The sequence below is a fragment of the Podarcis melisellensis genome (assembly GCF_964234715.1).
Source record: "Podarcis melisellensis genome assembly, chromosome: 12".
NCBI classification, from domain to species: domain Eukaryota; kingdom Metazoa; phylum Chordata; class Lepidosauria; order Squamata; family Lacertidae; genus Podarcis; species Podarcis melisellensis.
The window spans coordinates 60,404,417-60,432,187 of record NC_138544.1 but is presented as its reverse complement, the minus strand read 5'-3'; the positions used below and the strand labels follow the sequence as shown (position 1 = coordinate 60,432,187).

The 27,771-nt window shown below is 53.5% G+C and overlaps 1 protein-coding gene across 2 annotated transcripts in view; it reads left to right on the top strand.

The window, feature by feature from the left end:
* The first annotated feature begins 10,109 nt into the window (after positions 1 to 10,109).
* Positions 10,110 to 27,771, top strand: part of SLC4A2 (solute carrier family 4 member 2) — a 58,312-nt gene continuing 40,650 nt past the window's right edge. The window contains exons 1-2 of one of the 2 annotated variants that reach the window (XM_081931505.1): positions 10,145 to 10,243; positions 24,641 to 24,732. The gene's annotated coding sequence lies outside the window, so the exon portion shown is untranslated. Of the gene's footprint in view, positions 10,244 to 24,640; positions 24,733 to 27,771 lie in introns of both variants that reach the window. The other variant, XM_081931506.1, reaches the window with a different exon arrangement.

Sequence of the window (27,771 nt, the reverse complement as noted above, 5' to 3'; positions counted from 1 at the left end):
TGTCAGGAAGAGGGACACATAAAAAGTTTTTGTCCCTACCTTAGTACAACAACCTACGAGGGACAAGACTTTAAACCTTTTCCTGATAGAACCAGCTATCCCCCTTTCCCAGCACATCCCAATATAACCCAGGGATATGGGAACCAACAACCTACAGCCTATACTCCACAAGTGCCCCCGAATACACTACCCCAAAGCCAACGACCCCAACCAGGTCCACGGACTCAAATGCCCGCCATAAATCCACCTACTCATCCTTGGACTAACGCTACCGCTCCTCCCTACATATTGACAACTAAAAGGGGATCCCAATCCAACCCAAGCCATTTGTCCCGTCCTAGCATTATCACCAGAAGACCCTGTTTGTACTATCGAGATCGACGGCCACCCCTATCAATGTTTATTAGACACAGGAGCCACATACTCTACCTTAACCGACAGCCACCTGGAACCAGGGTCGGAGACCAGGAAGGTCATGGGACTGGATGGGATACCCTGCACTTGCCCACTCTCACAACCGGCTAAAGTCACTCTTGGACCCCTACTGGCAGAGCATACTTTCTTCCTAACTAGCAGTCCTGTAAACCTCCTTGGCAGAGATCTGCTCTGTAAACTCAATGCCACAATAAAATGTTCCGGGGATGGCATCTACTTGTATATGCCTGAAGACTCTGTCCCCGCATTCCAGGGCATGATACAAGAGGCGAAATCAGACCGCCAATTTCCCGAACTCCCTCCAGAACTAGAGAATGAACTACCCCCTTCATTATGGGGCACAGAATCAACCTCTGTAGGACTCTTAATATCAGCCACTCCAGTAAAGATCACTTATAGAACTGACCTGCCCTTCCCTTGCACCATGCAGTACCCTCTACCCAAGGAAGCCATTGAAGGATTAACGCCTATGATAGAAGACTTCCTCAAAAAGGGGATTCTGGTCCCCTGTGCGTCACCTTGTAACACCCCAGTGCTCCCCGTAAAAAAACCTTCAGCAGAAGGAGCCCCAGTCTGGTATCGCTTCGTCCAAGACCTGAGACTGGTGAACCAATTCGTAATACCCCGCCCAGTGGTGGGCAACCCAAACTCTCTTCTAAACGCCATCCCGGCGGGAACAACGTGGTACACCGCTGCGGACCTATGCTCCGCCTTCTTTAGTATACCCTTAGACCCCACCAGCCAGTTCCTTTTTGAGTTCACCTGGGGACCTAGCCAATTAACCTGGACCAGGCTGCCCCAGGGTTACGTGGAATCACCTGCAATCTTTTCTGCGATATTACATCAAGATTTACAAGACATACACCTACCTGCTGGCTCCGCCCTCCTTCTCTACGTAGATGACCTGCTTTTATGCTCTACTAGTGAAGAGGCATGCAAATTAGACACCGAACACCTCCTTTCAGAGCTAGCACGAAAGGGACATAAGGTGTCCCCCCAAAAGTTGCAATACTGTAAACAAGTACCTCGGGCACATCCTAGGAGTGGGTACCCGAAGCCTTGCAACTGATAGAATTGAAGCTGTCACCAAAATTCCCCTCCCCAAGACAAAGCGGCAACTACGCAGCTTCCTCAGAATGGCCGGGTTTTGCCGGGCTTGGATTGCGGATTATAGTGAAATCACAAAACCCCTATCCGCTATGACTCGCCAAGACCACCCAGATACATTGGTTTGGGAGGAGGAAGCCTATAAATCTTTTGAACGCCTAAAACGAGAATTGAGATCTGCCCCCGCCTTGGGCCTGCCAGACTACCGGATTCCCTTTAACTTGTTCATCCATGAGCAAATGGGGGTAGCCTCAGGCGTTTTAACCATCCATGTGCCCCACTTTGTCTCCACCCTCCTAACCCTGAGAGGCTGTCACCACTTCTCAAACTCCCGCCTAAACCACTACGAAGCCCTTCTACTAACTCCATCTAACGTCACCATCAAGCGGGTCAATTCCCTCAACCCAGCCACTTTGCTACCCCTTCCTGACGATGGCACTCCACACCATGACTGTGCCACAATAGTCCGCCAAGCTGAGAAACCCCAAGAGGATTTAGATCACCTCCCCTTAGAAAACCCGGACTTAATACTTTACACTGACGGCAGCTCAAAGGTCATCGATGGGGAAAGAAAGACCGGATATGTCGTTGTCTCTGACTTTGAGGTCTTAGAATCCAACCCAATTAACCCACAGTATAGTGCCCAAGCCGTGGAATTAATTGCACTCATACGTGCTTGTGAAATTAGCGAAGGAAAAAGGACCACCATTTATACAGACAGCAAATACTGCTTCAGGCTAGTGCACACGACCGGCCAAATATGGCTCCAAAGGGGCTTCTTGACTGCCGCCAGCTCCCAAATTTCACATGCCACTCTGGTGGAGAGACTGCTAACAGCCATCCACTTGCCCACCGCAATAGCTGTCGTCCATTGAAAGGAGCACACCAAAGGAAGGGACCCAGTCTCAAGGGGTAACAGACGAGCTGATAAAGCAGCCCAGATGGCTGCGCTTCACCCCCCAAACAATGAATCCGAATTCCAAGCCTTACAGTTTCCTGCCAACATAAAAGGTAAAGGTAAAGGTACCCCTGCCCGTACGGGCCAGTCTTGACAGACTCTAGGGTTGTGCGCCCATCTCACTTAAGAGGCCAGGGGCCAGCGCTGTCCGGAGACACTTCCGGGTCACGTGGCCAGTGTGACATCGCTGCTCTGGCGAGCCAGAGCTGCACACGGAAACGCCGTTTACCTTCCCGCTAGAAAGCGGTCCCTATTTATCTACTTGCACCCAAGGGTGCTTTCGAACTGCTAGGTTGGCAGGCGCTGGGACCGAGCAACGGGAGCGCACCCCGCCGCGGGGATTCGAACCGCCGACCTTTCGATCGGCAAACCCTAGGCGCTGAGGCTTTTACCCACAGTGCCACCCGTGTCCCAGTCCTGCCAAAATAGACCCTACACACATAGGGTCTGCCAACATAGACCATACACAAATATACAAATCGGCCTTAGAGGAGGAGAAAGCCATGTGGGAATCTATAGGCGCTACTGAGCAAAATGGTATGTGGATCCTCCCCGATGGCAGAATCGTCCTTCCAAAAGCCTGGACTCCAAAACTGGAGAGGATCCTTCACCAACAAACACACTGGGGAAAGGAGAGGTTAATAGAGCATGTTAAGAGGTCTTGGTACGCTCCAGGGATAGCAGCCGCGGCTACAGCAGCCTCGAAGAACTGCATCACCTGTAATAACTTCAACCCCAAGCGTAAGCCCAGGAAACCACCAGGGGCTAGACCATGGGCCTTTGTCCCCTTTGAAAGTTTACAATTGGACTTCATTGATTTGCCCCAATGTCAGGGCTTCAAGCATGCTCTAATCATAGTAGACCAACTCTCTTCCTGGGTGGAAGAATTTCCCTGTCAAAAAGCCACTGCCACAGTAGTTGCTAGGGCCCTCCTACAGGACATTATTCCCCGATTTGGGGTGCCCCGCCGCTTGGACAGCGACAGGGGAACTCGCTTCACCGCCGACATAGTGCAAATCGTGGCCAAGGCTCTCCAAATAAAGTGGGATCTACATACTCCATACCATCCACAATCTTCCGGCCAAGTAGAACGTATGAACCAGGAGATAAAAATACAACTAGGAAAGCTTTGCAGGCTCACAGGGCTGAAATGGGTAAATGCGCTCCCATTGGTCCTCCATAACATCTGCAGTGCCCCAACTGGACCTTTGAAGCTTTCCCCATTTGAACTCCTATTCGGGAGACCCCCTCCCGTTTACAACACCTTGTTTCCCCTCTCAGAACTCGAGGTGGGGGAAGCAGAACTCACTAACTATATTATTCAGCTCCAGACACAGCTCCAGCGTCTCCACCAATACGCAGCCATCGAAGGACAAAACCTGCCCATCGACGTCCAAGCCCACTCCTTCCATCCAGGTGACTGGATCCTGGTTAAGGTTTATCAGAAACTACCCCTCCAACCTGCTTGGGAAGGCCCCTACCAAGTGCTTCTGACCTCACCAACTGCTGTGAAAATAGGAGAGAATAACGCGTGGCTACACCACACGAGGTGCAAGACGTCGCCACCACCCCAGGAGACGCTGGAAAGCCTCGGAGAGGATTACACCTTCGAAACCACACCTCCCTCGCCGGTCACCTACATTGACGACGACGAGGAACAGACCGGACCAGATTGGGGCCAAAGTCGGGCTCAACAGACCGGACCAGATCGGGGCCAAAGTTGGGCTCAACAGACCGGACCAGATCAGGGCCAAAGTTGGGCTCAACAGACCGGACCAGACACCACAACGCCCAACTGGACTTTCGAGATCATCCCAGACACCATCGCCATCAAATTACACTTTAAACGAGTTTGACAGCTCGTTTTGACAGCTCAATAGACTGCCGTTTGTTTGACAGTTTGTTTGACAGCTCGTTTTGACAGCTCCACAGACTGCCGCTTGCTTCACAGTTCACTTGACAGCTCATTTGACAGCTTGCTTTCACAGCTCGCTTTCACAGCTCATTTGACAGCTCTATAGACTACCTCCTTCCCTTTCCAATCTCTCGCGACTGTGGACTGTGAACTAACCGATCATGAACTTCATCCTCACCTTCCTTATCCTCATCGCCCTGACTGGGATCTCGAATTTCTCGTCGGACCATTGTGCAGGACTACAAACGGACTATCATTTCCTGGATTACCACAAGGTCAAGACCGGGAGAAAGTCCAACCCCGACTGAATGGGGGATTTTGATTTCTGCCTTCCAGAATCCTGGACCCTACTGCGCCATTCGCTTGTTCCCCGACTCACTGATAACGAATACTGGGAACTTTTCATCCGAGATAAAGACCTACACCACATCGGGTCAGCTGCCCTCACACTTGATCACTCTTTCTACCGGCTGAAGTGTTAAAATGGGACCTACCTTCTCTACAGCAACGGGGAAGTCTCACGGAGCCCAAATTGGACCGAGATCTAGGTAGGAGGGGCCTCGCATGTGTACACGGACTCGAACCACCCCTCCGAGAACTTGATCTTCGGGTTCCAGTGCCTCCTTATGACCCCGGAAACCCAGAAGCCTCAACTCCAGGGACTCTGTCTGAGGCGGTTCTGCTGCCTGTGGAGCCTTGGGGTCACTCATGAGTGGAAGGGGGCCGAGTACCTAGAATTTCGTTCCGGCGATGTTACCTCCTGGAACCTAACCGCATTAAACCTGACACACCAGTATCTGTACCTCACCGGCCCCACGAAAGGACCCCTCTGCCGCAGCTTCACCGGAGAAGGGACCTTCATCAGATCCAGCACATGTAGTTCTGACCTGGAGATCCTAGCCACCGGCCAAGTCACCGTCACCGACATAGGGGGTTCCCAGACTTTCCCGAACCTCACTATTGCCTGGGCCACTGTTGTCGGCCACCCCCCCAACTGGAAGCCTCAGCCCACGGACTCTATGCTACTGCAGGCTTTTGCTTCGGGCAGGATGGAATCCTACCTCAGCGGCTTATTCTGGGTGTGTGGACACCGCACGTACACCTGGGTAAGTCCACACATGTCTGGATCCTGTTTCGTAGGATACATCGTCCCTGGAATCAGGGTAGTCCCACATCTACCCCCCCGGGAGACAGAGGTATAAAAGAGAGCAGAAGGAGCTGTCAGACCTCTCAGACCTTGCTGCAAATGGAGAAACTGTAGGCCAAGCCCTCTTCCCCGCCTATGGGGCAGGATCTAATCATGTAGACATTCTTCGACTTACTGACATCCTCCTCAAATTCATGCAGGAAGCAACCCAGATTACGGACTCCCTGATGTCGGAACTGTCTGAAGTAAGACAGCTGAGTTTGCAGACCAGGATTGCGACGGACTTTTTGCTGTCCAGTCAGGGAGGGACATGCGCCTTAATAGGCACAGAGTGTTGTACATATGTGACCGATCAAGCCTTAAATATCACTGGACATTTAAATAACACCCATGAGTTAGCAGGGAGGCTAAATGAGATACAACATGAAGGGCTATCTGATGTAGACTTGTGGGGTTGGTTGCCCAAGCTGCGATGGCTCCGACAATTGCTCAAAGCTATATTCCTTACTGTCCTTGTCGTTGTCCTTTGTATTTCTATCCTCTGTTGTGCTATACATTACGTTACTCCTTGCTGCTCCCTCCTTCGCTGCCCTACCCAACCTGCCTCTTTTTCCCTCAGAGCCTCTTCCCGCTCACAGGGCACCCCTACCTTCCCAGAGTACGTGCAGATGAGACACTTGGGGGAAGGAGAATATGAGATCACTGAAATATAGGGTGCGGAGTGTCACCGGAAATCACCCCCCTTCCATTAACACTTGTATTGCACAAGCACCGCATTCACACACACACACATCTCCCCTTCCTGGCCTAGAGATGCCCCTTTAGAGGGTCATCTCTCAAAAGCCTTCCGTAGATAAGGAAGCGCTAGCCTGACAGCTTTCCGCTATAGAGCTCCGCATCGCCCTATCTTTATTACGAGTAGACCGGCCGACTGAACTCTAGGTCAAACGACAGCCGTCTCAGCCAATCATCATTGCCGAACAGCGCCCCTTGCGGCGGCCACGCTGGTACTGCAGGCTGCAAGCGTCTGTTCCCTCACCCTTGACAGCTCGTAATACATTGTTTCCGAGTTTAATGGACCGTGACTGATTTAATCAAAATGTAGCAAGCTACTTCCGAAAGGCGAAAGTACTTTGAACTTCATGGACAATAAATTCACCAAAAATCAGCCGTACATCGGATTTTCATCGGACCACTTTTATTTTACTACATGTTACAAGGACTATCAAAGGGGGGTGACCTGGGGCAGGGCAGCCATAATCTTTCCACCGAGCGGTCACGTACTCTGCGGCCCTTCCCAGCTGATGTGATGACCCTGATAGCCATCGTGATGGGCTCAGACAGAAGGCTATCAGGGATACAATAACTTGCATATTTTAGTGTATTCCGCTCGGACTCTCACAAAGGACTCTGACCGGATTCCCCTCAGGGGGCAGGAAACTTCGACCTTCTCTTTTGTTCTTCAAATTGACCAATGCGGGGAGGTGAGAGGAGGCTCCGGCCAGGTGTCAGGACTCTCAAGTTACCGGTGTAGCCCCTCCTTGACTCCTCCTACTCTTAATGTAATCATGATGTAAATATGATGTAATTTAGGGGGTGTAGCGTAAGGGATTAGCAACTAATAAAAGTTGGGGTCGTCCTTTGTTCGGGGCTTCCATCTTGCTTCACCTCGTGGACGGTGGGAGCCCTGTCGCGACAGTCTTTTCCTAAATGAAGACCAAGCCTACTGGCTGCTGTTTTGCTCTGAATTGCCCTGGTCGGTGTCTTCATTTGTCCAAGAGAGCCCTCGGATTTTCCGGTAACAGGAGAAAGGATTTGCAAGTTCTTACAGAACTTTAATGCAAATCTATCTCCGAATGGGGGACTGATACGGAAAGGGGGGTGCCTTCCTTCACCCTTCCGCCGGTCACCAGAGGGTCCGAGGCGATGACCTCGAGGGCACCCAGCCCTGCATTGACTCCACCGTTGCACAAGCACCACACCCTACCCCAAGCCCCAAAATTAAAGTGCCTTTCCGTTTTCCACAATTATGTTAATCCATAACAGTATAAATACTGAGCTCAATGGACCAGTGGTGGGACTTGCTATAAGGCATGTTCTTACTGGAATCAGCTCTTTGTTAAGAGTTCTCCTTCCTTGGAGGTTTTTAGGCAGAGGTTGGAGGGCCACCTGTCATGGATGCTTGAGCTGAGATTCCTGCCTTGCAGGGGGTTGGCCTAGATGACCTTTGGGGGTCCCTTCCAACTCTATGATTCTGTGACTCTTGGATGGAGTTTCCTGCTTTACAGAGCTTTCTCCCTGCAAGCTGCTGCTCCTGTTTCTGGGCAAGGGAGGGAACACAATGCCACCAGCCAGGAACACACACACCCCCACAAAAAATAAAGCCTCTCTGGGTTCCTGGGCAGGAGGGAGCCTGGTGTGCTCAGCTTATCAGGATTGCAATCTTCCTGGCTCCCTGTACCTCATTTGCTGGTGCTTTCTAAAGACTGTTCCCTATTAGGAAAAAGGTTTCCAGACCATAAACCAGATGATGAAATCCCCAGTCCAATCAGATCCCAAAATAGCATGATTACCTTATTTTTCTTTAGAAGCCCAAGGAATGCCTAATGAAGATCTTATTACCCATTTGTTAAAAGCCACCGGATTAATAAATGTCAGGTGCAGGAAGACTCTTAATGTAAACCTCTTTGAAGCTCGGCTGTCGCAAATGTAGGACTCTAGGCTTATGCGCGAGCTAAGAGCCTGGCACTGAGATCCCCCTGCTGGAAAGGGAAGGACAAACGTTTAGGGAACCAAATTCCTTTTGTGGAATAAATGAAGGTCAGGCAGCCCCAGTCAGAGAACCTGGAGCTATGATTCCTGCATCGCAGGGGGTTGGCCTAGATGACCCTTGGGGTCCCTTAAAGCTCTGCAATTCTAGGATTCTACGATAAGGTTACCAGATTTTTTTCTTTCCACCCCCCAATAAATTTTTATTGTTTTCTTTACATATTCTTTCTTACAATACTTTAATCAACACAAAACCATTTTAGTTCTGCCGAGCTTGTGACTTCCCTTCCATATCACATCCATTTACATATTTTATCTTTTCACTTTTTTCATCTACATTGTAGGAGTTACTTCAGTCCTGCTAGTGTCCTTAAATTTGTAAGGCTATATTTTAAATATACAATAAATTTACTCCAATTTTCTGGGCATCTCTGATTGTCCTGATCCCGAATTCTTCCCGTCAGTTTGGCTAATTCCACATAGTCAATCTCTTTCGTCTGGCATTCTGCAATCGTAGGAACTTCCTTTAATTTCCAGTTTGGGGCCAACAAAGTCCTTGCAGCACCTGTGGCGTACATAAACAGTCTTTGATCTTTTGTCTTAATCTCCTTTCCCATCAAGCCGAGTAAAAAGTTACCAGATTTTTTTCAATGAATCCAGGGACACTTTTCAACTTCAATGGGTTTTGTCAGGGGACTGATCTGTAAATCGTGGGGCTGTCCCCGGGAAACGGGGACGTCTGGTAACCTTATTCTACGAGTCTATGAATGATACTTTCATCTGGCTATTGTGCATTCAGTGAACCACAACTGGGGTTGCTTCTATTTTCCTCCTTGGAGGGATGGCTCTGTACCTGTTGTGATTGTTGATATTATTATTATTTTCTCTCCTTCATATGTTATTCGTTTGTAACTGCTCTGCTTCAGGACAGAGGAAACCTTCCTTTTCCCTTTCCCTCTTTCTTTTTAGTGCCACACTCCCTTCTTCTCTCTTTCGGCTCCTTCTCTCTCTCCTTCCTTCGAGGTGCGCCTGTCCCGTGGGAGACTATGCCAACCTTTATTGCCATAAAGCTTTGGAGAATATGCCAACCTTTATTCCACTGGTGACTCAGCCTCTTGTGGGTGTAAGGTCAAGGGGAAACACATTTCACAACGAAGGCACCTTACAAACTCTGGGTGCCGCGTCTGGGATCTTGCCGAGATCTCCCCCGCGGGTCAAGGGAAGGCGGTGAAAGCCTCGCCTGCTGCCTCTGAGCTGGGACGGGAAGGACGTTGATATCCACTTCCACCTGGCATGGAAGAAAGGGGAAAGAGGAGAGTTTTCCTCCCTTCCTCATCGCGCTGGACCTTGTGAGCATCCCCGGAAGATTGAGGGCAGGTGAAAGGAAGTTCTTCTTCACCTAGTTAGACTAGGGAGGCAGGATGGGCACCAGCCTGGGCGGCTTTAGCGGAGACTCCTGCATTGCGGGGGGCTGGACTAGATCCCTCCCAACTCTACAATTCTAGGATCCTGCGGAAAGAGGATTGCACAAATTCCGGGCGGAGGCGGAGGCTGTCTCTGGCTAGCAGCCAGGCTGCCTCCAGTCCCAGCGCCAGTCCCCCCTGGATCCGCGCGCTCTGGCGGTTCTTGCGCGCAAAGCAGGCATCCCCCTCCTCGCCTTTTGCCTCCCTCCGACACTGGGGGTCTCTGCCCGTCCCTCTGTCCGCCTCTTTCTCCGCCTGGGCGGGGCCCCCGCTTCTCCTCTCAAGGGGCGGGGGCTTTCCTGCCGTGCACGTGGCGGAGTCGGGAGCGCGCAGGGTCCAGCTGCGCATGCGCTCCCCCCTGCTTGGCGAGCCGAGGTTGCTTCCTCGGACCTGGAGGGGCCGGGCTGGCGGGCGCGCGCCTGAGGCTGCTGCCGGGGCTCTTGGAGCGGGTGAGTGACGGGCGCGCGCGCGCGAGGCAGCGGCGGCGGCGGCGCGGGAGGAGGAGAAGCGCGCGCGAGGCACCGGCGGGCCGGAGCTGTAGCCTCTCGGGGCCGGGAGACGAGCCGAGGGCGGACTGGGGTGGGGTGCCTGAGTCCCATCTTCTGGCCCAGGAGGAGGAGGGGGCGGACGGGCCTCCCGGGGCCGCGCGCTGGGCTCCCTCCTGCTCCGAGGCAGGCGCGCTCTGCGTGTGCTCAGAGGCACGCGCTTGGCGGAGAAGCGAGGGAGCGCCCTCCCTGGGGAGAATCGGCTGAGGAGCCCCCCCATCCAGGACTTGCGCTCCGCCAGGTGCCTTTGCCGGTGGGGCTGGGAGATTCCCCGCAGGCGGGACTCGCGTCGGGTCGAAACTCCCGAACATCCCCCTGGCCGCGCTCCCGGGGCGCCTGCAGCGCGCGGCCTGCGCTTTTGGAGAGCGCCGGCTCCAGCTTTGCGCATTGCGCTCTGCCGTGGCAACCTGGGCGGGGGGTGTCTCCCTATCTGTTGCTCAGCCCGCGATGCAGAGGTCTGCCCGGGGTCCACCCCAAAGGCCAGGCGAGCCACCCACCGTGGGGCAGGATCTGAATCCAGGCCCCGGGGCCCCGCAGGCAGAGGGCATCTGGGGCAGGGGCAGGCGCTGCAGGGGCACCTGGAGGCCGGGTGCGCGCAGGGGAGGGGGGATTTGCCAGGAGCCATTTCCATGAGCAGGAGGGATGCCGATGTTTCTGGATGGGATGGAGCCGCCAGGGACGCACCTTGCTGTGGGCGCGGATGATGCCAACACCTTCCCTCGCTTTCTGGGCAGGGCTGGGCGCCCGCTAGGAAGGTGCTGCTCGCCGTTGCATAACCTTGGAGGTGGGGGGGGGCACTGCATTCCCAGGAAGGAAAGATCCAGCCTGCAGCCCGCATCCTCTCACCAGGGAGGAATTCTCCAGGGGTGGCTCATTCCTGGCACTCCCTCCCGCCTCCCTGGAGGGCCGGGCATTGCCTTGCAGGCCGTGCCAGCCTCTTCAGGCGGCACCCCTCTTGGGGGCGAGAGGGAGGAGTTCCTGGATCTCTGCCCTGGGTCTGTCTGGGCGCTGTTCAGCGCCAGAACCTCACTTCACGGGCAGCGCTCACCTTTTGCTCCTGATAGTGGAAGGTTCGGGAAGGACGAAAGAAAGTCTGTCTTCACACAGCAGATAACTGACCTGTGGAACTCCCTTCCACAGTGATGACCACCAGCTTGGATGGCTTTCAAAGAGGGTTAGGACAATTGACGGTGGGGGTGGCTGAGTGCCTCTGAATCCCAGTTGCAGGAGAGTTGCTCTGGCGCTCGGATCCTGCTCATGGTTTCTGAATAAGGGCATCTCATTGGCCCCTGTGAGAACAAGAGGCTGGACCAGGTAGGCGACTGGCCTGATCCAGCTGCTCTTGCATTTGAGGTGGCCGCCACATCCCATGACACCAGTCCGGAAGACCCAGCTGCTCTCTGCTTTTCTGGGTTGGCAACCTGGCACTGCTGAGTGTTCCTGCCCTGCAGTTCTCATCATCATCATCCCCCCTGGCTTCCGCCTGCAGGCAGCCCCTTGGCCCTTCCTCCTCTGACCCAGAGCTCCTTCCATGGCTCCATCCTGGCTTGTGTGGACACCCCACCTCACCCTGCTGCTGCTGCTGCTGCCTTTGGGCCTGGCATTCTCTTCTCCTCACTCCACTGGGAACTGCATTGCAGGGGGTTGGACTAGATGGTGCCTGAGGGTCCCTTACAATTCTGTGATTCACAGGAGGTTTTGAGCAGAGTTTGGATGGGCGTCTGTTGCATAGCTGTCAACATTTCCCTTTTCTTGTGAGGAATCCTATTCGGAATGAGGGAATTTCCCTTTAAAAAAAGGAAAACGTTGACAGCTCTGGTCTGTTGGGGATTCTTCAGCTGTGATTCCTGCGTTGCAGGGTGTTAGGCTACAGCTCTTCAGTTTTGTGGGTGCCTCTAAGCATGTGCAGAGTGCCGGCCTCTTGGCAGATGCCGTTGGCAGAGCCCCGTCCATTGTTTCAGAAACGAAGCTGCCCTTCCGTTTCCAGTCAATTCTGGCCTTTCCGGCAGCAGGCGCCTTATTCACCTCCTGAGTTTATTACCTGCTTTTCCCACACTCAGAAGGGGCAGCAGCCAAAAGAGAGAGGGGGGGCGAGGAAGAGCAGAAAGGGCACCAAACCAGAACCAGACACAGGACAGAACCAAACAGAGGCTGGTTGGGAGATCAAGTTGGTGCCAAAGCCTTCTCCAAGCCCAGCAGCCAGGCAGATCTTTGCCCCTCCTCAGGTGGGAGAGCCTTGGGGTCTGCCCCATCAGGCCGCCTGGTTTGCAGGCTCCGTTGTTTGTTTCTTGAGGAGGCAGCCCCTTCAGGCCTGTTTGTTTGCCTCCTGCATTTATGTCTCCCCCCCCCCTTTCTCCACGGAGCCCAAGGTGGCCTACGCGATTCTCCTCTCCCTCCTCGTTTAATTCCCACAACAACCTCGTGTTGGGCTGAGACTGGGTGACCGGCCCCCAAGGTCACCCTACCTTATACATCTGAGTTTCCCACACTGCTAGCAACCATCGACAGCCTTCTCCTCCTCTATCAACTTTCCCCCGTGTCCTCTTTTAACACCAAAGCACCTTCCTTCCTTTGCCTATTTGCCGTGTTTGGGCTCTTTGGCCAAAAAGGCCCCAGAGCGGTTGGCATCCTACCAGGAGAAAGAAGAGACAGATGCAGGCTGGCAGCATGAAGGACGTGGCACCCCAAAGAGGACTTTAGGGCCCCCAAATGGCAACCAGAACCAGACCTTCTGTTTTGGTGACTGCAACTTTGGTTTAAGGAGCCGCTTGGTGCCCAGCTGATGTGTCTGGGTTTCTGTCCCTGCCTCCAGCAATTCTGTTCCTGCAGGGCCTCTCTGGGAAATGGGCAAGCAAGCGCAAGAGCAACTCTCCCCCCTCCTAGGCAGCCCGTATTCAGGGGAACAGTGGTACCTCGAGTTACAAACGCCTCAGGTTACAAACTCTGCTAACCTGGAAGAGTTAACTCGAGTTGAGAACTTTGCCCCAGGATAAGAATGGAAATCGTGTGCCGGCGGCACAGCAGCAGCAAGAGGCCCCATTAGCAAAAGCACACCTCTAATTGAGAACAGTTTCAGGTTAAGAAGAGAATTAAGTTCGTAAGTAGAGGTACCGGTGTATTCATGGAGGCAGAGCAGAGCCGGGTGGCCAGCAGCCAGGAGGCCAGAGGGGCTTGTTCTGGCTGGAAGAGTCCCGGCTTGGCAGCTAGATTTCTCTCTGCGGTGAAACAGGCCGGCAGTTGCTGTCAGCAGAGTTCCTGAGGCTCATTGTGTCGGAGTAATTAGTGGGTTTTGTTCTCGGCTCCTTGCGCTCCCCGGGGTGGGGAGGGGGCCTGGGTGAACAGGTCCAGGGCTGCGTAATTGCAGGCGCTGCCCCACCCACCTGGGAAGCAGCCGAGGAGAACCTTGCGGTGTTTTTGGGGCTTCCTTCGCGAGATCCTCATCTCTGCTTTCTCACGCTCAGGGGGAAGGGCCTGCTGTGGGCCTGCCATCGCAGGAGGGGGCCGGGCGGCCACTTATGGAACCATCCATAAGCTTATGGAACCACCCCTGCAATTCTGGAGACGCAGCCAAAGAATCCCTGCTTAAAAACCTCCAAGGAAGTAGCGAGTCCGCTCCACAGCATAATAATAATAATAGTAATAATAATAATAATAAACAACTTATTATTTATACCCCGCCCATCTGGTGGGGTTTCTCCAGCCACTCTGGGCGGCTTCCAACAGAATATTAAAATACAGTGGTCTGTTAAACATTAAAAGCTTCCCTAAAGAGGGCTGCCTTCAGATGTCTTCTAAAAGTCTGGTAGTTCTTCTCTTTGACATCTGGTGGGAGGGTGTTCCACAGGGCGGGTGCCACTACCGAGAAGGCCCTGTGCCTGGTTCCCTGTCACCTCACTTCTCTCAAGGAGGGAACCGCCAGAAGGCCCTAGGAGCTGGACCTCAGTGTCCGGGATGAGCGATGGGGGTGGAGCCACTGTCCTGCACCTTGCCGTGCGGGAGGGCCTCTTGGTGGGGGCAACAGGAGTCCATTCCCCCCATCCTTTATAATGGAGGAAATGGGGGTCTCCCAAGTGGATGAAGCTGAAGGTTGGCAGATGAAGGAAAGTCCTTCTTCATGCAGTGCAGTGTTAAACCGTGGAACTCCCTCCCACAACGGGCAGCGAACCCAGAGAGCTTTAAAATAGGAATGGACCAAATGACGGAGGAGGCGAGGGCTGTGTGTGGCCCCCGTCCACGATGGCTCTGTTCTGTGTTTGCAGTTGGAGGCAGCCAGGCTTGCTGGGAACTGCAGGAGGGGAGAGGGCTGTGTTCGAATCCTGCCTGCGGGTTTCCTTTTGGGCATCTGGTTGGCCACTGTGAGAAGAGGAGGCTGGGGTGGGTGGGCCTGATCCTGCAGCCTCTCTTGGGCTGCTTCTCTTTCTTTGGTCATTGCAGCAGGGTAGAAATGGTTGCCCTGAAAATGCATAAAACCACCAGCAGCAGAACAGTGTTCTGGAGGAGAGAGATTGGGGTGGGGTCCTTGCAAGGGCTGCTCCTCTCTTCCACTGCCTTGGGGGGGCTGCTGGGCAGAGCATCTTGACCAGGAGGTTGTACAGCTGGCATCCCGCCGCCCCCCATTTGCCCCCTCCCTGCAGGAATCCTGGGGGTGCCCCCTGGACCAGGAGCAGGCACAGAGAGGGGAGAGCTGAGATTCCGCCCCTGGCTTGGCACAAGTGTTAGAGGAAGCTGGGAGGGGAGAGCAGGCTGTAGTTCAATGGTCTAGCCAGTGTTAGAAACTCAGGTTATAAGCTAGGGGCCAAAGGGCTCCTTAAACCAAGGTTGCAGGCACCAAAATGAAATGTCTAGTTGCCATTTTCGGGCCGGACGGCTCTGAAGTCTTATTTTTCAAATGATGGGCTGACTGTGATTGATTCTCAGTGAAACATCTGGCTAGTTCAGAGGACAACCTTGAGCTGGGTTAAGAACTTTGAGAACTTAAAGAAGAAAATTCCTTGATCCAGGGACTGTCCACATATATATTAGTCTATTCAGACTTCTTTTTCTGAATGGTGACCATTCATAATATGGGCAGATTCTTCACATATGTGAGCAGGGTGAGGGGGGGGGGGTGAAGACAAGCGCCGGCAATACATTATAACGTCGTTCACTACTCCTGCTCAGGCTGCCCAGAAAAAGCATTTTGGTTACAGAAGTTCATTCCGATTGTGCACATAAAATATAACAGAATTCTACAGGATGGGATCTTAGTGTGTGAAAACTGTCCCGATCCAAGGATCCCCAGGTGGAAATGCCAGGCCCCATCCTGGCTCACAGCCATCTACACTTGGTTGCAAGTGGCCAATAGCCGGGTGCAAAATGCGCCTGGCGAATTTCAAACCTTGGGCAGAGCATATTTGGTGGAGCACCTGCAGGATGGGCTCTTGGTCCTGTTGGCCCAGTTCTGTGGCTCTGCCTCCCAGCTGAGACCCAGCAGCCCCCCCCCCCCCGGTTGAACACTTTTCAGACGTCTAGTTAATTTAAACAGATTATAACTCTTTTGCAACTTTGCTTAGAAACAGTAGTGTTTTGCGTAGAAACAACGGCCTATAAATTGTATCAAAAAGCTCTGCGTAGAGAAGGGTGCCTGTTCAGTCCCTGCCAGGGAGAGCTAAGAAAGACCAAACCCAAAGCGCTGCTTCTGCCCATCAGTGTTGACAGTTCTGAGCTGGCTGGGCCCTGGTCCTCCGTCTCCGCTTCTCCCTCGCCTGTCCTGCGTTCTTCCCGGTCCGACCGCTGGAGTCTCTTGCCGGCCCCTAATGATGGGTTGCGCGGCTGGCTGGGTTGCATCTGCCACACCGGTCTGGTTTTGAAGTCCGGCTTGTGGGCCGGAGGTGGGGCGGTTTGGGGGAGGGAGGGGGAGGGCTGGCGGCCTTTGTGAGAGGGAAGCCAGCCAGCCCAGGCCTGCAAAGATGTGCCGGTCAGCTGGTTTTCCACAGAAGAGGAGAGTCAGTGGCTGGTCCTGAATGGGGGACGGCGCTGTCAGGTGCTGGTCCCGATCCGTAGAACTGGGGAGGGTTCAGAAAAGGTCCAGGAGCGATGCCCCTGTGAGGAAGGCCTGCAACACTTGCAGCTTTTTAGTTGAGAGAAAAGGCGTGTCAGAGGCAATGGGATAGACGTTTATAAAGTTCTTCTTCCTCTCTTGTAACACTATAATTCATGGGCATCCCATGCAGTGTTAGACATCTGCCTGGCGCGTTTTGCTGCTGGCGCTGGTCCAGGTGCAAATTCCTGGAGATTTCTAGGCATCAGGTTGGTGACTGCCATTTAAAAACATCTGCCTTAGTCCATAGCTATTGCCATTTCCATTCCCACTGGGTGTGTTTCTCCGTCTTGCATCCTGGGACAAGGAGACTGTTGGAAGAGCAAGCGGCAGGCAGGCAACGTAGCTGAGAGCATAGGACAATGGAATCATAGAAGGGACCCCAAGGGTCATCCAGTCCAGCCCCCTGGAGAATAGACATCCCATTGTGGCGTCTGCAGCTGAGGTTCAAGATGCCCTTTGGTGCTGAGCTTATATAGCTGAGTTTCTGACTGCATTAGGTTGAAGGTTAGAAGATTCGGGAGAGGGACAAGAAAGACCTTCGTACAGTGCTGAGTTGAACTGTGGAACTCCCTGCCACAGGAGGCAGTGATGACCACCAACCTGGTTGAATTTCAAAGAGGGTTAGGCAAATTGGGAGGCAGGGGGCCCATAGCCAGTCCTTGGAGCAAAGACTTGGGCCAAGTCTGGCACATCCTTCCCCTAATGATGATGCAAATCCCCGTTTGTGAAGCAAATGGCACTCTGCACATGGGCAGAGGTAGGCCTGCTTCCATCACTTCTGGGGGCCCTTCCAACTTGAGCTGGAAGGCAAGTTTGAAGACCGGCCTCCGGTGTCCCACTCGTGGCCGAGGGTTGTGGGGTTTCCCCAGCGAGTAACAAGCGCACCAGAAGAGCTTGGCTGGTGCTGGATGAGGCCAGAGGAGGCCCATCTGGGCCAGCCCCTCTTCTCCCAGTCGCCAACCAGATGTGTGTGGGGAACCAGCAAGTCGGATCTGAGCACAAGAGCTCCCTCCCCTCCTGGGGTTTCCAGAAAGGGGGGTTCAGGAGCGCCATGGAGAGCCCCACCCCTCCATGAATTTGTCTCATCCTCTTTCCAGCCCACAAGTTTTGCATATCACTCATTTCCTGACATGACGCATCTTTGGTTCAGAGTTTCCGCCTCTTCTTGATTCAGAGCTGAAAAGTGGGGGGGGGGCCTTTTGTCAGCCTGAGGCCTCATTCCCTGATGGCCAACCTAAGGCCCGGGGGCCGGATGTGGCCCAATCGCCTTCTAAATCTGGCCCACGGACGGTCCAGGAATCAGCGTGTTTTTACATGAGTAGAATGTGCCCTTTTCTTTAAAATGCATCTCTGGGTTATTTGTGGGGCATAGGAATTCGTTCATTTCTTCCCCCCAAATATAGTCTGGCCCCCCACAAGGTCTGAGGGACGGTGGACCGGCCCCCTGCTGAAAAAGTTTGCTGACCCCTGGCCAAGGTTATGGGGCCAAATGTAAAGGGTGTTGCCGGAGCCACTAGTAGGCAGAGACCCCTCCCCCAAAAAACCACATGCATCCTCACGCAGGCATACAAATAGTTGCAAAGAGCAGGCATTCAGACACATTTTGTGTCTCTGCCTCACCCGTTCATTCTTGACACCTCTGTGCCTTTGCGCTGCCATACCTGCTCTGCCTGGGCTTGGACCACGTGAGCTTTTGGATCCCTTCCAACACTTCCGTTCTGTGATTCTATGAACCTAATGGCGGCACAGGGACATTTTGGGCACTGGGGGTAACGCATCGCTTGGGGAGGTTTAGCCTTTCCTTCCGCAGCTGCGACCCCCATCCCCAAACAACAGCCCCCCCCCCGGAAAACCTCCTAGTGGCTCCCAGGGTTTTTTCAGGTCTAATTCTGGCACTGGTGGGAGGGGAGGGATGCCGGCGCTCAATGGGCCGCATCCAGCCTCCAGATCAGGAACAGGGTTATTTATTGCCGCTAATCAAATTTATCTAGCCACCCATCAATAAATATTCCCGGAGCGGTTTGCAAGCATAACGACGTTAATTAAAAATACAATATATAATTAATCTTGCGAAGAATAATTATCTGGTCCAACCCCTCGCCTGGTGCAGGACGTCCTGTCCTCGGATCAAAAGTCTGGCAAGACCATCGAGGGAGATATCCCTCCGAAATCTGGAAGGAAAGACTTTCTGTGCACACTTCCGCCCCACAGAAAGTGCTCCTTCCCTCTCTGCGGAATCCTGAGCTGAACGTTCTGCAAACCACCCTTGCCAGGTGCAAAACATTTTGCCGCCAGCCACCTGTGCGCAGCCCGGCAGTTCTTCCATCTTGCCCCAAAGGCGCTTGGGAGAGATTGTCTGCAAGTGTTTCTGAGCCAGTGCTGGAAGCCTCTGAGTCAAGAGGGGCAAAGTGGAGCGCTTACGTCTTGGAGGACGGCTTTGGTGCAAAGCATATCTGAGAAACCTGGCGGTTATCTCTGGCTGCGAACTCTAGGCAGGACAGAGAGCGGCGTTTCGGAGGTGGTTTCACTCTGGACGTCAGACACAGCACTGAATCCAGCAAGCTAGAAATACCCAAAGGGGCAGATTCGTTGTGGGTGGTGGAATTGACCGGGGGGGCACCCCTAGACTGAACCTTGAGTGGCACCCAAAACCTGGCATGAGATGGCACAGTTGCCCAACCACTTGGGAGCAGCAGCCATTGTGCTATTAAATTAAATATGCATTTAACTGGCCAATTGCCCAGAAAATCGTGCACAATCCCATTTGACTTCCAAAGAGGAAACTTCGTCACAATGAGGATATTGGTCAGCAATGGGAGTTTTAGTTCAACCCCCTACGGAGGGCACCACATTGGCAACCTTAGTAAAGGCCTGGTAGTGAGGCATAAAACATTAAAAAAACGAAAGATCATGGCCACTGGTCCCATCACCTCCTGGCAAATAGAAGGGGAAGAAATGGAGGCAGGGAGAGATTTTACTTTCTTGGGCTCCATGATCACTGCAGATGGTGACAGCAGTCGCGAAATTGAAAGACGCCTGCTCCTTGGGAGAAAGGTGATGGCAAACCTAGACAGCATCTTAAAAAGCAGAGACATCACCTTGCCAACAAAGGTCCGTATAGTAAAAGCCATGGTTTTCCCAGTCGTGATGTATGGAAGTGAGAGCTGGACCATAAAGAAGGCTGATCGCCGAAGAATGGATGCTTTTGAATTCTGGTGCTGGAGGAGACTCTTGAGAGTCCCATGGACTGCAAGAAGATCAAACCTCTCCATTCTGAAGGAAATCAGCCCTGAGGGCTCACTGGAAGGACGGATCCTGAAGCTGAGGCTCCAAGACTTTGGCCACCTCATGAGAAGAGAAGACTCCCTGGAAAAGACCCTGATGTTGGGAAAGATGGAGGGCACAGGGAGAAGGGGACGGCAGAGGACGAGATGGTGGGACGGTGTTCTGGAAGCTACCAGCATGAGTTTGACCAAACTGTGGGAGGCAGTGGAAGACAGAAGTGCCTGGCGTGCTCTGGTCCAGGGGGTCACGAAGAGTGGGACACGACCAAACAACTAAACAACAACAACAACAAAGTGAGGCAGTGATATGGTTGAAACTCTCTTGGCTTCTTTTATGCAAGTTAGGACTGGGTAATATATCAATATATCACTGAAAACCAGATTCAAGCCCTTATCATGATTTTGGTTTCATAATTTTTGACCTGGCAATATATTGCAAATCATGACGTGTGTGCGCCCTATGCCAAAATTACGATGGGAGGGAAACCGTGGCGCCTGCCACTGCCTCTCCCCAACTCCACCCTTATTTCAGACATTGTGATACATATATCGGTATAGCGTGATGTATGGCTCATGGTGTATCACGATGTTGAAAACCAGACCTCGCCCAGCCCTAATGCAGGTGGGGGTGGAGTTCGGTCTGTAGGAGCAGCATTCTGGGAATTTGCTGGAGTGTGGAGGTGGAAGTGGTCTAAAGTGCATCCTTCGACATGCGTAATAATGTATTTTGTCCTCATTTTGCATTTTTCTGTTGTGAACCGCTCTGGGATCGTAGGGTGAAGGGCAGGATGCAAAATTTATTTATTTATTTATTTATTTTCATCATCATCATTGATAATATTTCTGGCAAGGAAGCAGAAAGGCAAATAATGGAGGATTAAATCTCTCCAAAATGATCAGGAGTTGGAGAAGCCATTGGAGACCCGAAGGCTTCTTTTGAAAAATGCAAGTTCTGTCTGAATGAAGAGAACGAAAAGGAGCACAAACTTTGGCCAAGGAAAGTTAAAATAGATAGTACAGGATGCTAATAAATAAAAAGGCTTTGAAGAGCACATTGGTAAAATCACTGAGACCAACAGCCAGAAGTGGTTTAAATACATTTGCCACAGGAGACCCTCTAGGCTAGGAAGGGGTTAACCCTTTGGTGACCAGGGGGTCAAAAAACGTGCTAAAGGAAGACAAGGAGATTGTGGGGAAACAGAATGACTTCTGCAAGCCAATGCCTGGAGGAGTGGGGAGAGAGCTGCATTCTGTTCATGTTCCAAAGCCTCGCCCATTTATTTCTGGGGCTTTGGTTGCTCCGGTGTTTTGAAATCTGGTTCCGTGGCTGAGCTCTCGCAAGGCCTGATTCAGAGGGGTCCCTCCTTGTCCCCTTCCCTGTGACAGCCACAAGTCCTTGGAGACACCTTTTCATCTTCTGCCCTCCAAGGACCAGGCAAAAAAAACAGGAGTTGTGGGTCCTGATTAGGAGAGGGCAGAATTCAGTTAAACATTAGGCGAGATTAAGGGAGCCCGTGCTGACTGACTCCAGAGATCCAGGACAACATTGGCCTTATCCAGCCAAGATAAGAAGTGGGACAATGGGGAGAAAGGCACCTCCTGGCTCCTTGAAGGGGACCCTGGGGGACCCCTTGGCCAGGGGAAGGGGCAGCCCTTGCAGATGGGGCTCTCTGGGGCCAGGCTGGACCGGGTGCCATCACCTCCTGGGACTGGACTTCTGGGTCTGTGCCCCCTTTTTTTTTTCCTAGGGCACTTTGCTGTGTTTCTGTGTGGCCAGATGTTAGGGGTGTTAGGGGAGGGGCAGCACTGTTGGCTGTTTGCAGTATAGTAGCACTGCAGAGAGCTTGCTGGGGAGACCATGCATAACCAGGAACTCAAAATAACTTTTAAACAAGGTTTTAATAACAAAAAAAACTCCTTTTACACTAAAGATAACAACAAACCCGACCCAACCACCAACCCATCCCCCGGCGCAATGGGAGAGGAGCTAGGTGCTGCTCCTTATATACTAGACCCAATTGCTGACACAGCTTGATGAACACAACTCAGCAGCACCTGCTATGTTTCACAGCTGCAAGACTGGGTCCCGTTATTTTGCTCTGGCCCTTGCTCTGACCAACTTCGATTGCTAGCTTTGGTGAATACTTGAATTGCTGAGTTTCTTATTTTTTTAAAAAAATCTAACCCATTTTAAAAATCTACTCCTTACCCTTCCCTTCCTTTATTCAAATGGTAATTTAGCCCAAAGATGCAACATTTTAAATGGTATAAAAGATTTGCTGAGACATGTACTCTGCACATGCACAGAGGTTAGGTCAGCTTAAAAAAAATACACTAAATACATCAACAACAAACCAGACCCAACCACCAACCCATCCCCCGGCGCAATGGGAGAGGAGCTAGGTGCTGCTCCTTATATGCTAGACCCAATTGCTGACACAGCTTGATGAACACAACTCAGCAGCACCTGCTAAGTTTCACAGCTGCAAGACTGGGTCTCGTTATTTGCCCTGGCCCTTAAAGACATACACAACTTGTGAAACAAGAATGAACCTTCACATTTTACAGTGACCATTCAACAAGCACCTCTGGTGGGGGCACGTCCTGCTCCTTTGGGAGCGTTCGCCCACCTTGGCTTCCCTGTCCTCAGTTCTTACCTGTGGCTCCTAGAAGCTGCCAGCAGGAGACAGAGGCCACAATCCCAGGGAGGGGAGCCAAGGGGTCTTGAACCCTCAATGAGTGATTTGCGGGGGCGGCACTAGATGACCCTCGGGGTCCCCTCCAACTCTGCATTTCTGTGGTTCTGTGACATTTGGAGAGGGAGTCATAATGATGTATAGTCTGCTCTAGGGGGCTTAATTTGGTCAGAATTGAGTCCACACTTCCAGAGTTAATGCTAAATGCTGTTTTTTTCGCTCCATAAGACGCACCTAGTTTTTAGAGGAGGAAAACAAGGGGGGGAAATATTCTGAATGAAACGGTGGATGTATGATTTTTGTGGTTCATGCTGTGGCCACAGACATGCTATGTGATCTGATGGTGAATTTGGGGTGATCCAATGCAAAAATCCTGAGGATCCATGTGCTTTTACCTCCCCCCTCCCAGGCAGCCTCCTTTATCTCTAGAGTCCCTTATCTCCCTCCCAATCGCTTGCCAACCAGCTGCTCAGCGGCTTTGTTTCAACACCCTCTTCCCTCTTTCTAAAAAAAAAAGCACGATCTGCTTTTTGCCCCATGGCATTTCAGCTCCAGGGACCACACATTCGCTCCATAAGACACACAGACATTTCCCCTTACTTTTTAGGAGGAAAAAAGTTTGTCTTATGGAGTGAAAAATACGGTATGTTAGCGGCCACCAGAGCCACTAGAGGGCCATGAAATCTTGTGCCCTGGGCTTTTTAGACTCGTCTCCCCATCTACTCTCTGAAAACCAAGGGACAAATTGGTTGCCGGGTGTGAAGTTTTCCCCAGCCCTCCTACCCCACGGAACTTCTTCTTTGGCAATCATCTCTCTGACACCTGCTTGGTTTCCCCTGCCAGAAAGGACTTAAAATCCTTCCTAAACTCAGACCTGGACGCAGACACCTTTGTCACGCCAAGGTTAGACTACCTCTGTGCTCTCTCTGTGGGGCTGCCCTTGGAGACGGTCCAGGAGCTCCTGCCAGGCCAGACTGTGGCGGGTGAGGTGCCTGCCATCTCACCTGAGGCTCCTTGTGGTCCCTCGCTTGTTTACCTGCTCACTTTTGGTGCTGGCATTCTCATTTCCTGCTTGTTCATTTATGCACCTCCTAATGCCTCAATGGCTTCCTTTGACCTTTGAGGCCCCCAATGGCCTGGGATTCCTGCACTGCAGGCGGCTGGACTTTTGGGGTCTCTTCCAGCTCTACAGCCCCATGATTGTGTGATCTCCCCTACAGACTTGCTCAGGTTTTAAGATCTGCCTCCCATTCATAGACTTGCAGACTTGGGAGGGAGCCCAAGGCAAGAAGAGCTGTTGAACAGCAGAGGTTTTTAAGCAGAGGCCATCTGTCATGGATTCTTGAGCTGAGGTTCCTGCACTGCGGGGGGTTGGACTAGATGACCCTCAGGGGATCCTTCCACGATTCTAAGCTGCCCCAACAGAGTTTGTTCCACTGGTCTTTGAGACGCAGCTTTGAGTTTTCCTGATCAGTCCTCCTGACTTCTGACTGTGGCTTTGTTTTGCTGTTCTGCCTGCTTTGCATAGCTTTGCATGTTTTCAAATTACAAGCAGATGAAGAATTGTATGTGCTGGATCAGGCCACAGGCCCCTCTGGCCCAGCCTCCTGTTCTCACAGCAGTTGCCCAGATGCTGGGGGGGCCTGCAAGCGGGACTGGAGCCCCAGAGCCCTCTCCCCTCCTGGGGCTTCCAGAAACGGATTCAGAAGTACGGCCGTCTCTGACTGGGGAGGGCAGAGTCCAGCCACCCTGGCTTTCAATAGCCCTTTCCTCCTGCACAAAGTCGCCCTGTCCTCTTTGGAAGCTGCCCAAGTTGGTGGCCCTCCCCGCCTCCTGTGGCAGTGAGTTCCGTAGGTTAGCTGCCCCCTGCATAAGGAAACTCTGCTCGTATATTTCACAATTTGCTGCACCGATGCATTGCGTGAGGGGAAGCAGAGACGAGGAGGCGCTTGTCCTTTGTGCCACGGGCAGCGCTGTGACTCGGGCAGCATTGTGCGATGCTCTGTGCGCTCTGAGTGCCTGTTTGCGTGCATTCCCCTCTGGAAGCCGCCTGGGCCTGGTTGGGGGGCTCAGTGTGGGCCCAGGCATGCTGGACATTTGGACAGGTTCAGAGGCGGCTTCCATCCCCTCTTGCAACCCGCTTCCGCAGAAGGGGTGTCCCTGGAGGTGAGATGGATGGGGGGCCAGCAGCACCCCCAAAGAGGGGGCTCACCCCCTTCCTGGATGTCTTCTTTTTCAGTATCCTATTCACTGGCCGACTTTGAGATGGCAAGGCCTCCTCTTCACTGCCTTTCCTGAGGACTAGAGACCCTGTAGGAATTTGGCGAGGAGGTGAGTGCACCCCCTGCCATTGGACATGGGGAGGGTGAGCGGTAGGGTGTTGGGTTTGGGGTCTGAGTCTTATACCACCTTTTGGGGGCTGAGACTGAGCAGAGCAGTAGGAACCGGGATGCTGTCCAGCCACCCCTTTCTCCCCCCTCCTCAAGAGAAAGCTGCTTCCTTGCGCAGCCTTTGGAACCTCCCGCCACCAGACAGAGTGGCTTCCTCCCCAAACAGGCTTAGAGAGGGAGGTTTCCAAGGGCACGGGAGGAGCTGAGTCACTTCTGTGTTTCCCATCAGGGATGAATCAGGGCTTTCGGGTGGGAAGGGGTGTTCCTGGCGGAGGACAGGGGGGGGGGAGCGGCCTTCTCTGAGTGTGCTTTGCCTGGCCTCCTCTGTTGGAGGGGCCTTTGCAATAGGCAAATGGGGGGTGCCACACTTCTCAGTCGTGGGGCACCTGCCTGGAATGCAGAAGGACTCGAGTTCGAACCCTGACAGCATCTCCTGGTAGACCCAGGAATATCCCCAGACAGCGACTGCTGCCAGTCAGCGCAGGTATGACTGATCTAGATGGTCTGACTAAGGCGGCTTCCTTAATGAGGAGGGGAGCTTTGCTGGGGGGTAGAGACAGTCTGGGGAGGGGGCTTGCTGGGTGTGAGGGGCAGAATGAGCCCCCTTCTTTGGAAACTCCCTCTTGAAAGTGTAGGGCGGGGCTTTGTTTCCAGACTTTGTCCAGATGTGGCTGAACTACAACTCCCAGCAGCCTCTGCACCCTCCAGCTGAGTGTCTGGAGCGGACATCCTCCACCTTGGCCCTCCAGATGTTTGGGGACTACAGTTCCCATCATCCCTGATCACTGGTCCTGTTAGCTAGAGATGATGGGAGTTGTAGTCCCAAAACATCTGGAGGGCCGAGTTTGGGCATGCCTGATCTGGAGGGCTTCTGGCCCAGGAGTCCTAGATTTATAGCATTGCAGAGTTAGAAGGGACCCTGAGGGTCATCTATCCCAACCCAACGTGGGCCTTAAACCTGCGACCCTCAGGCTGAGTTTTGTGCTTTGACAAGTGGCTCCTTCCTCGCTTTCCTGACTGCGCTGTGTGCGCCTTGTGTTGTGCAACCGGCTGCGTGCTGACTTGGCCGTCCGCAGTGAAGGTGATTTGGGGGCTGGGCTGGGGGGGCAGGAAGTGCGGGGGGCTGCTTGTGGGGCCGGATTTCACAATGGCGGCCCCAGGTTGAGCCGCGGGTCAGGGCACTGCGCCAGCCCAATTATTCCGCCCTGTCAAGGGGAAGAATGCAGCTTGGCGCAGCCCGGTGGGGGTCTGCCGGCCGCCTCTGGAACTGGGGGAGCGAGGAGGGGGACCCCACCCCAAGAGGCAGGACATGGGGGGGTGACACGAGGGTCCTGGGCCAAGTGGGGTCTGGGGGTCTGTCTAGAGCCGCCATTCGTATATCGATAGTCCTTCTTCTCAATCCCGCAAGGAGCACATGGGACCGTAGTTCCGGAAGGGACCCAACGGTCATCTAGTCCAACCCGCTGCATTGCAAGCTGTGACCACCAAACTAAGCTAAGACCCACTCCTGCTACCCTTGCCCAGAAGTGGGGAGCAGGGGGGTTGGTTTTTTTGGGGGGTTGCAGCTGCAGAAGGAGGTTCTACCTGCTGGTGCCCAGGAGAGTTTGCCAGCTACAAAGTGGGCACGGCGGAAAAGGAGTCAGGCCCAGTGAAGGACACTGGGGGGAAAGGGGTTGCAGAACCCGGGTTCCAAAAACCCGACCTTAATGAAAACCTTGGTGCAGATTGCCTGAGCTGTGATTGTTGCCTGGCAAAGGGGGTGGACTAGATGAGCCCCAGGGCCCCCTTCCAACTCCCTTCCAGTTCCACGATTCTCTGACTGCCTGCCTCTGTGACCCACCGCCCTGTGACTGATGGGGGCCGCCATCCTTGCTGCCCCCCCAGATGCCCAGTGGGGACTTGGGGGGTGCTGTGCCTTTGACTTTGGCCGGATGGGACCCCCACGGCCGACCAGGACAAAGATGACGCAGCACTTGCCCCGGCTGGCACTGCCCCAGAGGCGGCTCCCCACGCCTCATTAGGGCCGCTTAGGGGGCAGTGGGGGGCCTGAGTGGCGGCCAGGAAGGGCAGGCCAGACGCAGGGAAGGGCAGAGCGCTGCCTCTCCTCGCCCGGCCCTCCTCCTCCTCCTCCCGGCTTGGGGGGCCTCTGGCTGCCCATGCCAATTAGCCCAGCGCCTGCCGTGGGGCAGGAGGGCCTTTCAAGTTCTTTGGGGTCACTGGAGGGCTCCGGGTGCCAGTGGGGGACTCACGGTGGCCAAAGAGCCTCCTGCGGTAGGCTCAGCCCTCCCCTTCTGCTTCCACCAGAGTCAGAGAGCCATGCAGATGTCAAGTTGGAAGGGACCCCCAAAGGCCATCCAGCCCAGCCCCCTCCAAGGCAGGAGTTGCAGCTGAGGAGTCCCCGAGAGGTGGCTGGACAGGGTCCTCCATTCATGCCATTAATAGGATTATTACTTTATTATTTATACCCTGCAGGAGAGAGACCCTCTTAGTCTTTACATCTGTAAGGAAGGGAATCTTGCCTATTTACTGCTTTTGAATTTATATCCTCATTTAATCCCCAGAATAACCCTGCAAAGGAGGTCAGGCTGAGAAGCATGGGCTGGCCCCCCAGGCCACCCCCAGGGAGCTTCACGACTGAGCAGGGATTCGAACTCTGGCCTCCCGGGTCCCAGTCTGACGCTCTGCTCGACCCCACTCTCTTGGGGGGCATGTTTGGGGGGTTGGGCACTGAGCCTGGCCTTGCACTTGACTGGCCTCTGCTCCCCAGTGATGCCTTCTAGCAACACCCCCCACCCTAAGCCCCCCACCCCTCTTTGCAAGCAGTTCAGGGGGTGGTTGCTTGCGAGGGGAAACCGAGGAAGGAGGGGAGCATTGAAAGAGGGGCTGATTGCACTTTCAGGCTTCCAATTTACTGCCCCGTTGGGCCTCGCCGTGGGGCAGAGGCCTTCTCTGGCTCCCCCTTTGCATTGTGGGGTGGGCA